This window comes from Schistocerca piceifrons, chromosome 3 (genome assembly GCF_021461385.2).
Source record: "Schistocerca piceifrons isolate TAMUIC-IGC-003096 chromosome 3, iqSchPice1.1, whole genome shotgun sequence".
In the NCBI taxonomy this organism is placed as follows: domain Eukaryota; kingdom Metazoa; phylum Arthropoda; class Insecta; order Orthoptera; family Acrididae; genus Schistocerca; species Schistocerca piceifrons.
In genome coordinates, this window is record NC_060140.1 from 430,149,865 (window position 1) to 430,168,361 (window position 18,497).

Here is an 18,497-nt window from a genome sequence, read left to right on the forward strand (position 1 = left end):
TCGTGACTTTTTCAACAGGTTGGCGGCAGCTAAGTACGCAAAAGGCATAGGGAAGCTTGTGCAGCTCCATGAAAAATGTTTGAATGTTTCATCTCTGGTGACGATGCTATTCAGAAAATTGTCACCTTCAGCTTCATATTGGTCCAGCAGGTCCCGACAAATTTCAATTCGATGAGGTTTTTTTTTCTGTAAACATCTGCGGGACCCTTAGGCATAGACTTTGCGATAACCAAGATAATCCTACATTGTTTCCAAGGCATTGCAGCCGACATTCAGCTTTGCATACAATTTTCTGGTCTTTATCCGTCGATGAGCACGGGTGAGTTAATCAGCATGCAGTTCATTGCGATGGAGGGGAGCTGTGCAGGGTCGACCAGGTCGCGGCTTTTCACGCGCACCCTTCTCACTACCTTCGAAATGGCGTGCCCATCGCCTCACATTGTTCACATCTGTTGTATCGTTTCCATACACCTTTAGCATAACATGCGTCGATGGATTTCAATTGGCACAATTTCTTTAGCAGTGGGGAATTCAATCACGCATCGCTGTTTTACACTCTCGTCGATATCAGACTCCATTTTGGAACACTGCTCTGTTGGTGCCAACTACCACAGTACGACAGAACGAGCATCAAATGAGAGAGGAAGGTTCAAGCACTAGCACTACTTCAAGAACATCTGACGCCAACATCCAAAGTCAACACAAAAAATAAGAGGCATTCCTTTCGGTACGATCCTAGTACAGATGAAACTCGTCAGTTTATGCAGGTTGTTTGTAACTTTAGATTACACAATTCCAAGACTTGGAACGCGCCGAAGAGTGTCAATACCCCACTTTCTGGATTCGCGAAGCAGAATCAGCTATGAACCGAATCCGCCTCGTGGATTTACGACTTGAGCCGGTGGGCCAGCCAGCTAGTGTGTTGTGTTTCGGTGGCTTACCGCATCCACCTACGTAAATACCGGGCTGTTACCCATGTCCCACCTCAGATAGACGCTACACATACTCTTAGAAAACATGATCTCACATTTGAACACGAACTTTCCTCTAAACGCAGGCAAATGGGTTGCAGGGATGGTGGCATCTGGAAGGAAAAATGTTCAAATGTGTGTGAAATCTTATGGGACTTAACTGCTAAGGTCATCAGGCCCTAAGCTTACACACTACTTAACTTAAATTATCCTAAGGACAAACACACACGCCGGTACCAGCCAATGTGGAAGGACATCTGGCCACCAACTATCATTAACATTTCCAGAATGTATATAAGAAGGTCGACTCCAAAGACCAACAGAGAAGAAGTAGGGAAGAAGAAACCTGTAGGAGTTCTGAGAAGGGCTGAGTGCACAATGTTTTGCATAGGAACCTATGTCCGGAATCGTAGCTTCTGGAATATGTGCCGATCCTATTAGTCACCATAACAGCCAATTTCGAGACCTAGCAACTGCCTCAGTAGTAGGTCAGTAAGTATTTAAAAACCTAATGGTTGTAGGTCGAAAACAATATGGATTCGGACTTGGGTTCTTGTTCAGATTTTTTGTATTCATTCCCGTCTACTAATTCTTGAAGCTTGTAACGGCAATTAAAGAACATGATCCGCAAAATCTGCTGGTAGAAGAAGACAGAATGTTGAGTAGTTTTTCACGTGTTAAGTAGATTACCTGTCAACAGCATAACACAGGAACTTCCTTTCTCTGAAAGAGAGCACACGATAACGTGGAAACACTATCAAAAATGTAAAACATCCCTATTGTGAACAAACTGTCTCAGAGAGCTTCTTCTAGTTGTGACTAGACCACTACGTAGGACACGGTATTACACTACGGACTTTTATGTCACTCCAAAATGAATATTTGAAAGGGAATGACTACCAATAGCTCAGTGTTCCCTTTGAAATAGGTCCTACAGCGGTGTATGTATGTAGATGAAGTTTTTCTTTAATCTAAATAAAATGCATCACTAATCACAGTTTATTGTCATATATAATTACCGAATGAAAGCATTCTTTGACTTAGTAACAAACTTTGAGTACGTCGCGCCTGTAAAATTTAACCAAAGAAGAATGATGCTAAACGTTTTACCGTTACTTAAACATCGTCCAGAGGGCAGTGTTGCCCTGACAATCAACTTCAAAACATCCTAGCATATGTAAGTCTAAGATGGTTAGTGTAGAACGATTCCAAAACTGCTTTGCAGACATGGCCGCAAAGCACTTTTGAAGCGGTCTGTAACTTCGCATCATTACATCGCAAGAGAAATGCTGCACCTACTGTGTAGGTAGAGATTTTGATCCGTATAACAACGCTCTGTCAGACATGAACTGTTTTGTATGGTTTGATGAATTTCTGGAAACTCGCTAGTGTAATGAATTTCCATTGTCAAAAAACTACGCACTCGAGATCTGCACTTTGTGATTCCTTTTCCGTTGAAATATTTCGAAACATTTCGGTGTTGTCACTTTATCTTCAGGTGGCATGAGTCTGAGAAGCAGTGAATCACTCAACTATCGTTGTTGCAACATATGCAACTCTTCAGGCTATCTCTCCTAAGAGTCGTAGGCGAAATTTTCTATGATGTTTCGGCAGATATTTGCAATTTCGTTTTTTCAGTGTCTAACTGGAATCATTCCAAGCAAATATACCTTGTCACATCTTCGATGCGACATCCAGTGTCGATGTAAAGAGTTGGTTTGTTTCCCGTTGCAAATAAAATGTCTTTTTAACCAAATTTTATGTGTCCTTTCAATAGACCGATTCGCCGGCCAGAGTGGCCGTGCGGTTCTGGTCGCTACAGTCTGGAACCGAGCGACCGCTACGGTCGCAGGTTCGAATCCTGCTTCGGGCATGGATGTGTGTGATGTCCTTAGATTAGTTAGGTTTAATTAGTTCTAAGTTCTAGGCGACTGATGACCTCGGAAGTTAAGTCGCATCGTGTCAGAGCCATTTGAACCAATAGACCGATTCCAGAATAGTCTAATGCGATGATCGTTGTGTGGATATGTATTAACACGAACAGTAAAGCACGAAGAATAACCAGTACTCCAACGTGAACTGGACAGAACTACTGCACGGCGGCAGCAGTCAACGTGGGTCTGGGCGGTGTTGTCGTTGCTGCAGTACGAGTTTTTCTTCGTGTTTAACACTCTCGATCGAGAAAACAAATATCGCGCTGGAATAGTGCGGGACCGCCCAATCGAATGGGCACGTAAAATTGCGCTTTAATGCTCATTTTGTTTGTAACGGGAAACAAACCGAAGCATTTCGCCCACACTGGGCTTCGCGTAAATGACGTGATGAGCAGCATTTGTTTGGGCTGAGTCCAGCTATACGCTGCACTGGCTAAATTGCAAATATATGCCGAAACGCCAGAGAAAAGGTACCTGACGATCCAAAGGTGAGACAGCCTGTATATGCTTTCGGACTTCAGGCAATAATCTGAATGAGCTACTATGCTTTTCTTAGTTTGGGGAGAGAGAGAGAGAGGGGGGGGGGGATGAGGTTTTCGTTTGCAGGACGATTCCCCATTGCTGTCCAGTGTATAAATACTCACTTTCTCGCCTCTCCACTCCAAGGGGCACGCACCGAAAATTCTCAGTAGTTGCAGTATTGACTACCTGTAGGTCCTTCATAATAGTGCCAAGATACCCGCCATTTCGTCAGACGGAACTGTGTTGCTATGCGTGGAGCCTTGAGTAATTACCGCGCGGCCGCTACGGTCGCAGGTTCGAATCGTGCCTCGGGCATGGATGTGTGTGATGTCCTTAGGTTAGTTAGGTTTAAGTAGTTCTAAGTTCTAGGGGACTGATGACCTAAGATGTTGAGTCCCATAGTGCTCAGAGCCATTTGAACCTTGAGTAATTATGAGAAACCTGAAGTCACCCCCTAGGTAGATAAAGAGGTAGGTGACACTGCTCTCGGTATAAATGTAATACTCAAGTTTAATTTAGGAGTTACCAATACGCCAATGATAGATATAGTACTCCTGTATCCTTTCATGTGAAACACTACTTGAGAGAAAATGAGGTATGTTGTGCAACATACTTAACGAATAAGCGAATATTGAATATACCGCAACGTCATAAGTTTCGAGATCCTAAACAGCTGTCATCCGATATTTCCTGTTTCATTGTGCTACAAATGAATGAAAAACAAAAAGAAGTATTTACTCAAAAACAACATTAACACTTTTCACAAAACATATTATAAAAACAGAATTTATCCATCATTTACCTACGACATGTGGAGGTGATAGCTTTCAACACACCTATGAACATCTCTAGCAGTTTGATGCAAGAATCATCCCGGATTTAAAAAAAAAAATGGTTCAAATGGCTCGGAGCACTATGGGACTTAACATCTGAGGTCATCAGTCCCCTAGAACTTAGAACTACTTAAACCTAACTAACCTAAGAACATCACACACATCGAAGCCCGAGGCAGGATTCGAACCTGCGACCGTAGCGGTCGCGCGGTTCCAGACTGTAGCGCCTAGAACCGCACGGCCACTCCGGCCGGCTTGGTCCACGTGGTCGTGCCAATTTAAGTCTGACCTGTACCGAATGCGGAGAGTGCTATAGCTAAGACCTTCTGCATCATGTAGGGAAACAGGACGAGCTGAGTTAATGCGACAGGAACGCGTTTTGACCACTTGGTGGACATGGGAACATGGTGCCATATCTCAGCCAGCCGTGTACAGTGCATAAGACCAGCGCCAAACGAAGCTTTCCCCTGCAACACGAGGTGGTAGGAGAGATAGTACGAGCAGTTACGGTGGTGTTTCTTGTTGGAAAAATTAGGAAGACTACACGTCGTACATGGCATGGAAGAAGGACGAAGAATTTGCGACACATCTCCAAACTACGTACAGCTAGTCTGAAGGAGATCTGTGTCTCTCAGTGTGCATTCATGTCTATCACCCAAACATATGTGGCGATCCTATTAAATATACAGGTATTGATTCATTGGAGTACTTGGTTCATGACTGAAGCACCTAGAATCGCTCGGCCACTAGGGCCGGCAATCTCGGATTAAAACTAGTTTTCTTTTTTTTATATTATTATTATAGATATAGCAGCTTAATATGGGAAAGACTGCAGCACAAGAGACAGAAAACAATTTTTGGATACCCAATGGAGATATCAGCGTTTCCGTCGTAAAAACATGAACTCATCATACTAAAACTTCCTTCAAAGATAGAAGACGAAAATCTACTTCTCTGCGTAATAGTTAGTACTCGACAAAATTTTATCACCTCTGATGACAGTGGTAGCCCGTGTCTTCTCCACGTTCGAACATTTTCCTTACATGAAGTTACATGTTCAGTGGCACTCCGCACGACAGCAAAGCCCTTCAGACAAACAAATGACACGACAGCTTTTAACAAGCTACTTCTGCTCTCGTTGTGACTAGTTTCCTTATTATGTTTATCTGTATTACAGATCCTTGTAGTATGTGTATCAGTGCGTTGAACTAACACTCCACCAACACATAACCAGTTTCCGAGACCGGAGCCGCTACTTCTAAATCAAACAGCTCCTCAGTTTGCGTCACAAGGGCTGAGTGCACCCCGTTTGCCAACAGCGCTCGGCAGACCGGATGGTCACCCACCCAAGTGTTAGCCCAGCCCGACAGCGCTTAACTTCGGTGTTACCACTGCGTCAAGGCCTTTGGCTGACTATTCTCTCTTCCCCCCCCCCCCCCCCTCATTAATTCAGTACACTTCGTCCATTTTGTTATCCTATATTTCATACTTTCATTCATACAAAATATAATTAATTCTATCTTTAATTCAGAATTATTTATTTGATCTCCCAGAGTACGTCGTTTCCCTTCCCTTAAAAATTTAATCTCAACTGACTGTATCCTCTTCCTGTCTGTCCTTGTTATTGTCCTGGTTTCACTTCCTTATGTGAGCATAGGAGTTGCCAGAACAGAAACAAAGAAAGACAAAAAAGATACATTCAGTTGAAATTAAATTGTGAAGGAAAGTGAAAGGATGTACTCTGAGAGCTCACTTCCTTATGCGAGCATAAGAGTTGCTATTATTTTGCAGAATTTTGTCTTCGTTTTTTTCCTGATTTTGTTGGCTAATGTTCTATGTACGATGCCACGTATCTTTTGAAACTTGAATAACTTATTGGATATGTCAGTGTCACGTCTGAATAACTGATTTCCATTTAGAGTTATTACAGAACGTAACAAGGATTTTCCTTTAAAAGCAATGACTTTGGTTTTATTTCCTGATATTTTTAAATTATTGAATTTACCTGTTAAGTCCACGGGATGTAGTGTAAATTATAAATCATTCTCAGTCTCTTTTAAATAATTTGATTATCAGCGAAGAGCATAGTATTTAAATGTATGTTTCTAGGAATTAATTTTATTCCTTGGTTAACTTCCTGTTTCCATTGTCTAACAATGTTGTCAGTATTTTTCAACCATTTCATATTCCTCTGTTAATTCCCCCTGGTTATTTACCTACAAACATATTATCACTTGTATTAGATAATTCGGATAACCTCGTCATCCATTATGTTCCACAGCATAGACCTTTTCAAACTATCGAAAGCACTCAGTCTTCAGGCCACAAGTGGCCCATCGGGACCATCCGACCGCCGTGTCATCCTTAGTGGAGGATGCGGATAGGAGGGGCATGTGGTCAGCACACCGCTCTCCCGGCCGTTATGATGGCTTTCTTTAACCGGAGCCGCTACTATTCGGTCAAATAGCTCCTCAATTGGCATCACGAGGCTGAGTGAACCCCGAAAAATGGCAACAGCGCATGGCGGCTGTATGGTCACCCATCCAAGTGCAGGGCCACACCCGACATCGCTTAACTTCGGTGATCTCACTGGAACCGGTGTGTCCACTGCGGCAAGGCCGTTGCCCAACCTATCGAAAGCTTTTTCATAATCTACAAATACTGTATCGTTCACCAGATTATGCTCTTGTCTTTTTTAAAATATCTACCGCCCTGCCACGCAACGATAACACTCACAATGCATAATGTACATTTCTGAAACAATTTTCCTTCAAAGTATGAGGTCGTCACGTATTCTTCTCAGTATTTTGTTAGTTATTCGCACATGTGATTTATAGCCAGTATTCGGCATATTTATTCCTCTCTAATTTTCACAAACATTTCGAATTTTCTTTTTTTTGTGATGTCACCTCTGCCACTCTCCAAAAGCCTTCAATTTTTAACATCAATTTAATACATGCAACTGCCTCATTCCTAATGTTAGTCCTCCACATTTGATAAGTTCTGTATTAATATTATTGGGTCCTGTTGCTTTTCTATTCTGCCTCAGCAACTTTAATGCTGCTTTTATCTTGTCCAATGTAACATGTTCTTCTTTGTCTTGGTCTATTTTCGTTGTATGAGTGATATCATTACTTTTTAACGATAAGGCTTGATATGTTTTATCCAAGTTTGTCTGTTACGTGTAATCATGAGGAATCGTTTTCCTGTCCATTACTTCAGCAGTTTATAAGCCCTCTTTTGTCTGCCATATAGATCATTTTCGATATCACTCCATCCGACGGTTCTTGATACGGTTCTCTCACTATTTTCTTAGCACACTCACACTTTTGGTACCCCTCTATCGTTTCTTCCGTATTGTCCATATTTGTAACGTAAGATTTTTGTTCCTCTTCAATTGCATTTGTTACATTTTCATTTCCTATTTTGATTTTCTCCTCCTAAATTTCTTTTTCATCCCTATCGCATCCGTCGCGACTTGGATCACACGTGCTTTTACAATTTCCTATTACGTACTTATATCATTTTCTGTAAATTTGTTTTGTATATAATGCGCGAGTCGCAGTCGGGACAGACTTCTTAAACTGCCTTGTTGGAGGAGGTAGACTTTGAAAACTTCACCTTCGAGTTTTATACTCGAAATAGGTTTTTTCGTGCATCTAGTAATCAGGTTTCCCTTGGCAGTAGCCAGGAAATGATCTATGTCGCTATCTCTATGTAGTTTTATATTTTATACTAGTCCTACGAGTTTTCTGTTCGTTGTGACATAGACAATAATCTATCTACAGTTCATTGCTCTCCATTTGAATTTTGAATATCCTTCATTCTTAAGAAATTATTGCTAATTTTCATTTGATTATGTGTTAGGAAGTGTTGTAATTCGTGTAAATTGTTACTTATCACCTGCTCTCCAATTGTTCCTATTGATCCAGTTACCGGCATCGATGCATGAGCATTAAGGTCTCCTCTTAGATAATCTTTCCTGTTTTGGCATAGCTGGCCGGGGTGGCCGAGCGGTTCTAGGCGCTACAGTCTGGAACCGCGCGACCGCTACGGTCGCAGGTTCGAATCGTGCCTCGGGCATGGATGTGTGTGGTGTCCTTAGGTTAGTTAGGTTTAAGTAGTTCTACGTTCTAGGGGACTGATGACCTCAGAAGTTAAGTCTCATAGTGCTCAGAGCCATTTGAGCCGTTTGTTTTGGTATAATTGCTTTTGAAGATATTCACAGGACACTTGAGTGTCTTCTCTCCTTCCTCCCTTAGGGATATAAACAGCTGTTATTATGAGATAGCACCTCCATATTTTTAGATTTACTGACATTATTCTTTCATTTACGAAGGTAATGCTGTGAATCTCGTTTCTCCATTTCTTGTCGGTATTGCTACTCTACACTTCGCTCTAATCGTTGGGATCACTCCTCTATAAACCGTTACGTGAACATCCAAATCCTTTTCCTTTTTAGTTTCTTTTCCGTTGATATTCGTTTCGCAAATTATTGTTCGATATTTTGACTTCTTTCGAGAAATGAAATCATTCTGTCTTTCAAAATCGCGTTCAGTTTTTCTGAAATGATGATGTTTAAGGCGCCGATAGCTGCTCTCGATGTTTGCGACAATTATTTTCCTGTATAGATTGACAAATTGCCTCTCACAACTCGATAAAGGAACTGATACCGTGAGGGTCCACTTGTAAAGCTTTAGCCTCGACTTTAGAACACTTCAAGTTTATCTGCTTCTGTGACGATTAAGACTTACACAACAGCGCTCCCAGTAGATAATAAGTTGCTAGAAACGACTCTGTGCACCTTGTATTTTAATGTACAGCCGGATTCACCTGTGTGTCAATTTCCCAATTTATACCACGATGCAGAATGATGTTGCGTCGTGGGGAACTGGAACATGAGACAGTTAACGACCGTCTGATCGTCGTTAGTGGAATAGCTGACCATGGCGCATGGTGCTGACACTGAGACGTGCAGATACTTCATGGACACGCCTATTTAAAGACATACACTCATGTTCAGAAAAAAAACAGAACACGTTGAAAGCCTAGAGACAGGACGTTCATATTCATAGGTCATGTACATTAATATGTCCTGCAAAAACGATTTGCATCTCAGACATCTCGGTTCCACATGTATCCTGTTGCCTAATAGGCACAGTGCCCGCCGTGGGGCATAACTTGTCCCTGCATGCTGCCTTAGACGAGTATAAGACGCGAATGGTGTTGTGTGGTATTGCTGTGTACATAGTTCCGCGTAGTCAGCGCGTACATAACTTTCCCACTAGAGCGCGCCCCGCTAAGCAGAACAGCGCAGGTGCAGCGCTCGTCCGTCTCCGCACTATGAGATGGCGCTGCCTTAGAGAGGGACCAAATTCTGCTTCCGCCGATCCGCGTATTAATATGTAACGCAGCCAATGAGATTGCTGCTAACATAGAACCTTTTCTCCTCGCAGATCACACTCGCGCAGTGATACCTCAACGCGCGAGGTATTATAACGAGTGTACAGACCTCCGAGTAGTCAGTCTGCATTTGTCTGCACCAGTCTGTACCAATCTGCATTAGTCTGTACCAGTCTATAGTCAAGTTTCAGTCTGCACCAAAGAAGATTATCATATTCCTGTACATAGCCATGAAGATAAATGTGTAGACACTTTGTCAAGTATCAGAGATATGTGAGAGTAAGATTAACGTACCAAGACGAAAGGAACTTCAGATTGTCAATTGTTAAATAGCATCCAGAATCAAGTTACATAATGTTTATGCTTGTTACTATTTTAATAAATGTGTGTGAAAATTAATCAAGTTCTGTTTAAAGTTGGTTACCGTCAATCTGCTACTCTAAGAGTGCAAGTGGCATTTCTATCGTCTGACCTAACGGCAAAAGATAAGCACGCCACGATAAGACCATGAGACATATTGCTGACACTCACCTACTTCGTTAGAGCGACAAGTCAAATAATATGATGGTGTGTGTACCGAAGGTCTTACAGTAGGCACACCACAGGTATAGCCGCCCATGCTACTTTCACCTTGTTCCAAAGTTCATCTGTGGTGGTTGGCATTTGGTCACAGCGCTGCACCCGTTGTTTCTCCATAAACCACAATTTTCGATTGGGTACAAGTCTGATGAACTGGTGGACCAGGGCGAAGGGCTATCCTACGATTCCAAGAAGGCACCTGTTCGTGCAGCGGCACGAGATTGTGCATTGTCTTGCTTTTAAATGGCGTCTGGAGTGTTGTGCAAGAAGGGTGTGGACACGTGTCTCAAGATGTCACAGTGCCCTCGACACGCACCGACTGTGATTTGTAGTTGCGCCCAATAGCACCCCACACAGTAGGGCCGTGAGTTGGCTCTGTATGTTCAGTACGAAAGCAGTCACTGCAATACCACTCCCCCTGTCTGCAGTCAACCAAAATGCGGCCATCATTTTCAAACAAACGGAACCTAGATTCGTCCGAAAACGCTATCTGATGTCATTCCTGCTCCTAGTGATGTCGTTCCACACACCCTTGCCGCCTAGCGGATTTATGCACATTCGTCAAAGGTAAGAGGAGAACCTATGCCACAAGAAAAGGCTACGGACTGTCATCCCTGATAGTGTAAGATATGTTACGCTGTTCCACTGTTGTGCCACCGCCGCTGAGGACGCAGATCTGATCATCAGTGCTATTCAGATGTGTCGATCTTCTCGGGAGCTGGTCTGAGTGGTGCCGTCCGACCCATCTCGGCGTGTTCTACAGCCTTACGTGAACCATTTTGCACAAAACCGCTGCAGTGCCGGAACACTTCGTCCAACACGAGCACCAGTTTCCCAGATAGATGCATCACTTTCTCGCATGCCAACAATGCGCCCTCTTTCAAGGTCACCGATTTGACGATACAATTCGCGCATACGTCTGAGAGGCATCCTGCACGTCTGTTCAAGTCATAATGAGCCGTTAACTTCTGTTTAAAGCGACAACGAGAGCCACGGGCACGTTTCACCGGTAGATGGTGTTGCGCCGCGATATCGATGTTGACCCTGAACCCGCTGGCCGACGTGCTTCAAATGCTAATCATTTCTGCAGAAAATAGTACTGTACATGTCCCGTGGACATGAACGTCCTATCTCTATTCGTTCAAGGTGTTCTGTTTTTTTTTTCTGAACATGGGTGTATTACGTTAGCCCTAATAAAGAACATGGCAGAGAATACTTCGCGCATCAAATTAGTTCCCAATTTTCCTTTTTCCATTCGCATACCGCTGATTTGTTCTTTCAGATAATTAAGGCAAAACTACATTGCCCTAAAATATGTTTGTGTGGGTCTTTGTAGTCTCGATGGCCATCGGAGAACCTGCCTAGTCCTCCAGAACACAAGACTCTTTACCATGTGCCACCTATAGCACATAACAGTGAAATTGGTTGGTACTGTTGTTATGAAACAAAAAAAATCACTTCTTTGCGTTATTACCATCTCATTACACGAGGCCGCTAAGGGACCCTTTTACTTTGGTTCTGGACTCTGTTACTATGTTGGCGGTGAAACTGTCACAAGCAGTTTTTGCCCTCCAAGTGTATAATTTCTCATCACTAGGCGTTGCAGTAACGTCTTTCTTTAAATTCCACGGTACTGTTCTCATGAAACGAGATCATGTGACACTATTGATGACGATGATCCCATCTGATACCGAAGTAGAGCTATGCGATATCCTTGGTGCTAATCTAAAACAGTGTCACCACGCTCTGAAAATACTCAGCACAGTCAATTTACACTACACGAATAAGCACTTTACAGTTCATAATAGATCGGAGCAATGCTACGCTAAAACATCTGTGCTTACTCAGGACGGCATGAGGGACACCCTCAATATTCGACAACGATCATTTGCTAAGCATAGAATTGAATGTATGTATTATTAGTTTTCATGCTGACAATATGCCTTTACTACGAACCAAACCTCTTCGTTTCTTGTTTGGTAACTGTGTTATCAGTAGGCAAAGATGACGATAATATACGACTCCAGCATCAACGGTAAATGTCTGGAGCAGTCACATTATTTAAATATATAGCGCAATGATACGGAGTGACACTGAGAAAAAAAAAAACCAATGTTATTTGGCAACTTTTGCAATTGTACTATTTAATTTTCCAAAAAGTAGTTCGAACGATGGACCAACATAGCTCAGAGAAAATGATCTGCGAGAATAAGCTGAAATCAATTAATGCTGTTTACAAAAAATTAGAGTCTTCTGAAAATCTACTACGCACTGGTAACGTCTCTTATCTGATTTCATTATTTAAATTTTTAAATTAAGTTTCTCGCTTAATGTGGCTAATTTGATGAACATATAAACGATGGTTATGCTTTGCAGCAACAGTTGATTGCATTTCAGCGCAATGAAAGATTTCAGTTAGAAATAATTCGACTGGGTGGCGTTGTTGTAAAATGCCTTACTGGAGATGCAAAAGTCTTGTGTTGGTTTCTCCCTTTATCGTATTTTTTTCCTGTCACTTTTACTTACTTCCTGTATTAAAATCGTGTTTTTGCTCAGTGTTTCTGGGACCACGTTAAACTGCAGTTCTCGCTGTAACTATCTCCATAAGGCAGATTACATGGTGAAGGATGCATGTGAATATCAGCTTAAATAGGAATATACGTATTATAAGCACTGCAGCACTAAATCTATCTCCGAGTTTGACAGATTCACCTTATTTATGAAGCTGAGAAAAATAGATTAGTGTTTCCCTAGAAGCTTCTACCTATAAGCGAATATTAACTGTGTGGCTGTCTGGAGTGACAAGTGTTTAGTTACATTTTCGAAGTGCCTCCGTAGTTTTTCGTGCAGAAGCTTTCCAGTGAAAGGTCACTTGTATTGTTTATTTTTTTCGTTTAGGAGCTTGCGGGTTTGGCGATCTTAGTCAGAACTTTGTATAGCATATTTTGGAGCTACTTTTTATGTTCCTCGTTTACATTCTGTGTGCATTCCAACTTAGGTAACGACACAGTCATGTAATATTGTCTCTTGCTGACTGGTGTGTTTGATGTTTCTATTAGTCCTGACAGCTTTGTTTACCTTTCTTGCATTTTTAAGAGACCTTATAAAGGTTTAAACGCCCCGTGGGGTAGCCGCGCGGTCTGGGGAGTCTTGTCACGGTCCGGGCGGCTACCCCCGTCGGAGGTTCGAATCCTCCCTCGGGCATGGCTGCTTTAAGTTAGATTAAGTAGTGCATAAGCTTAGGGACCGATGACCCCAGCAGTTTGGTCCCATAACAGCTTACCACATATTTCCAATAAAGGTTTTATACAGTATGACACGGGAAAGGAGTGTGCTTGTTGTGTGCAGAAACAAGGAGAATTGGTCTCTGCCCGAAAACAGCTGGAGCTCCAATAACCACCGTCTAGCCGGCCGCGGTGGTCTAGCGGTTCTAGGCTCTCAGTCCGGAACCGCGCGACTGCTACGGTCGCACGTTCGCATCCTGCCTCGGGCATTGATGTGTGTGATGTCCTTAGGTTAGTTAGTTTTAAGTAGTTCTAAGTTCTAGGGGACTGATGACCACAGATGTTAAGTCCCATAGTGCTCAGAGCCATTTGAACCAACCACCGTCTACTTGTGCTCGCAGTTGCAATGACGTTGAGGCACCATTGGTGAAAGCTGCAGCATCTTCAGTACCACTCGAGTCCCTTGGAAACCCAGCTGTCACAACGTCTTCTGATAAGCAACATGTGACCAGTCCGTCTGCTCTCGAACGTAAATGGTGGGTTCAAATGGTTCAAATGGCTCTGAGCATTAAGGGACTCAACTTCTAAGGTCATCAGTCCCCTAGAACTTAGAACTACTTAAACCTAACTAACCTAAGGACATCACACACATCCATGCACGAGGCAGTGTTCGAACCTGCGACCGTAGGGGTCGCGCGGTTCCAGACTGTAGCGCCTAGACAGACCCGCTCTGCCACTTCGGCCGGCGTAAACGGTGGGCAACTGCGAGTTCATGTGTCTGTGGGTAGAGCGTGCAAGTGGAAACGTGTCTGGATGCTGGCTCCTTACTCTTCAACAAAAGGTGCGAGATGCTACCCAGTGATGCTAGCACAGCTGGGTCAGCACGAGATACCTCTCCTCTTGGACCAGTGGCCGAATTTCCGGCCAAGTCCGGTCAAGTGCAGAAGGCGGTTGTGTTATCCATTTGCAGCTCCAACGATAGGCGGGTAATGGAGCCCCTACAGGAAATAGGTCGCAGGTTGGGAAAGAATGGCAATATGCACTCGGTATGTCTGCCGGGAGTTCCAGGCAGGGATATGGAAGAGGCTGTATAAGCGGTTATCGAACTCACTGGGTGCAACATTCCGCAGATCGTGGCATGGGGACACCTTACGTTCTCGGGTCATCTAGCATCCCAAGCAGAATGCAAACTCAGCTCACCATTTGTAGCATCGTACCCAGAGTACAGGGGGAGCCCTGTAAAGGTCAGTAGTATGCTACATGCAGGAAGCAAGTAGCCCAGTACCCGTGGCGTGCACGCGGCGGTTTTTAGATTAAAGATCTGCCTCTTGAGGTCACTAATCCTATCGAGATCGAAGAGAGATACGCCACATTATTCCCACAGAGTGATTGTTGCCACATGTCAGAAATACAAAGAGCTAATGTGATAATAGTAAGGTGCATCCAAGGTAAGGTCCTAGAATTAGCATCACTTATGAAAAGCAATAATGCTGGTACTAGGAACCGAAGGTTTATTGAACCTGGGATTGGAATAAACACTGCTTGAAAAAAATTTGAAGAACACGGAATCGAAGGAGGAAATGAAAAGAAATATCACGAATTGAGAGGGTATCTATTGTTATATCGGTTGTAAGAGGTATGCGATGTATGCGCTGCCTGCAACAGGCCAGACATAGGAGAGTCTCTGACTAGAGAGCAGTATGTAGTTAGTTGTTACTTGTCGCTAGTCGACAGTAGTCTGCGTGAGTCTGCAGTAGTCTGCGTGAGTCGGCAGTAGTCGGCAGTAGTCGCCGCGGGTGTCTGCGCTTGTGTGCAGTCTGCTCTGGTCGGGATTCTGGAGGATGAGTGTTATTGTAGAGGCTAAAGAAGCAGTCTTGCGCATATCTAGTAATGTATGTTAACTGTCATCCAATTTCTTTTAAAAAATTCCCCAATAATAATTTTTATAGTATAAAGAAATTTTTTTAAAAAAAGCATTCATTTCTATTTAAGGGTTTTATTCAATGGATTATCTTTCCTTTCATGAATCGCAAAGCGTAGGCCAGCATTGCACGGAGCTGTGCCGAAAATTTTTTTATGTAAGAGCAGATATATTCGCAGTTTTTATTGAGGTAAGAATTTTTGCTTTTTTTATTCAGAATACAAGGCCGAGGCGCAGCGCTGCTGTCGTCATAAAATTTACCAGGTTACTGAATATTTTTATTATTTTGGTGTTTAGGAATTTTTCTGTTTCGAACTTAACATTAAATGAGAAAAGAATTTTGTTGGAACATTAAATGTGAATGCATTTCTGCACAGAGGTTATAAATGGGACCCAATTTTGTTCCGAGGTGACAATATTTAAAATTCATTTAATTATTATTTTGTGGGGAGTTTACACTTGGTTCATCATTTTAATTAATATTTTCGTGTGGGGAGGTTACACTTGATGACATCCGGCCAGGATCGTATATCTTTGTGAATCTTCTGATAAGTAGTCATATATCTGCTCTTATGTACTTAAATGTAGTTTGCATCTGGCGCAACGCATTTACTAATTTGTCACTCTTTCTTTCACAGATCATCGGCAATTTGTTGCTCTTTGTTGTAATTGTGTTTGTTGCATTTTGCTTTGTCGTTGTTTCATTTGTGCTTAATTTTGATTAGTGAAAAGGCCGCGAAAAACTGTTAACAATATATCGCGATGTACAATGAGTGAAAAAGCTGATTCGAATAATTTGACCGATCATATTAGCAACAGTTTGTGTAATAATGATAGTCCTCCATTTACAGACAATCAGTGTGTACCGACCACTAATATTGATTTTGATCCTAGTGATGAGCAAACAAATTCAATTGTGTCCTCTGTTAATTTAACACAATTGATGACGCGGGACGTTCTGTTACAATGAACGCTGCCCAGCTTGACACACCCGGTTTGCAAAATTTGAATTGTGAACAGATAAATTTTTCTAACGAAAATGAACAATGTACTCAAAGTACGTCAGATTTATTTGATTCCGATTTAGCGACCAACAGTGCACATCCGATTGGCAAACCTTTTCAAGAATTACAGAATGACCAAATGGTTACAGAAAACGTGACAAATGCAGATACACCAACACACAGCACAGAGAATAGAGCTGCTAATTTTGGCTCGGACCAAATTATGGCATTGTTGCTACAAATTAATGAACATAATAAAAAACGAGACAACAACTTCAAACAACTTAATGAAAATAATGAAAATCTCAAACAACAGCTTAATGAAAAACTAGACAACAATTACAAACAGTTGAGTGAAAAACAAGACAACCTTAATGAAAAACTAGACAACAATTCCAGACAGCTTAGTGAACAGATTATAGCCGTTGCCGCGCAATGTCATAATACTAAAGAACAATTACGTGAGGAAATTAAGGCTTGTGCTCGGAAAAGTAGTGAAGAAATTAGATCTGTTGCTCAAGAATTAAGGAATACGCAAACAGCTGCAACACAATCACTTAGAGACGAAATTAGTGCAGTCGCTAAACAATGCTCTGAAAACGCAACACAGTTACGCGACGAGTTCAAATTAATGTCAGCAGAACTTTCACGCACACTGGATGCAAAAGTAGACGCGAAATTTGACCAACAGAACAGTCAAATTGGCGAACGTTTTAATCACCACCTACAAAACAGTGAAACGCGTTACTGTAAATTCATACAGGAACAAAATAAAGTAAAACGACAAGTCATGGAAACAATTACCGCACAGAGACAGGAAGATAAACGTAAATTGTTTACGAAAGCAAAAACATACGTAGAACACAATATTGCTACAGTATCAGACGAAATTAATACTATCAAACAGTTGAACACCGAATTGCATGAGGAAATTTCCCATCTTAAATCAAAAACAGATACACACATAGTAGACTTTCAGACAGTGACCGACAGACTTGAACAATTAGAACTAATACAGGATTCCGATGTGATCAAAGCAGATGTTAAAAAATTGAACGAAACCACACGTAAAATACAAAAACAAATTAATGCTTGTGACACTAAAAACGATGATCAGGTAAAAATACTGACTGAAAAATATGATGAATTGGCCAGTCGTATTGACGTTATTGAAAGTAATAATGACAGCAAATCAGACGATACTTCACCGATTTCGTTTAATCAAACACCTGTGCACTTTATGTCATTTGTTAATATGATTTGTACTAATTGCGTATACTTTTTGTGATTTCCTGATATTCTGCACTACAGTGTGTGTGCACTTATGTCATTTGTTAATATGATTTGTATCCATTGCGTATACATTTTGTGATTTGCTGATATATTCTGAACTACAGTGCGTGTGCACTTTATGTCATTTGTTAATATGATTTGTACTCATTGTGTATACTTTTTGTGATTTCCTGATATTCTGCACTACAGTGTGTGTGCACTTATGTCATTTGTTATTATGATTTGTACTCATTGCGTATACATTTTGTGATTTCCTGATATGTTCTGTACTACAGTGCGTGTGCACTTTTGCCATTTGTTAATATGTTTTGTACTCATTGTGTATACATTTTGTCATTGCTTGATATGTTCTGTACTAAGTGCATATGAACTATATTTTATTTCATGTTCTGCACTTATATATATGTATATATTCTGTGATTGTAAGCTTAGTTAATTAAGAAAAATTTGTTGCTCATGGCAAGTCCAATTGACTCACCATCGCTGCCAAATTTTTGCCCTCCCCAGTGGAGGGTTATGTAAGAGGTATGCGATGTATGCACTGCCTGCAACAGGCAAGACATAGGAGAGTCTCTGACCAGAGAGCAGTATGTAGTTAGTTGTTACTTGTCGCTAGTCGACAGTAGTCTGCGTGAGTCTGCAGTAGCCTGCGTGAGTCGGCAGTAGTCGGCAGTAGTCGCCGCGTGTCTGCGCTTGTGTGCAGTCTGCTCTGGTCGGGATTCTGGAGTATGAGTGTTATTGTAGAAGGTAAAGAAGCAGCTTTGCGCATATCTAGTAATGTATGTTAACTGTCATCCAATTTCTTTTAAAAAA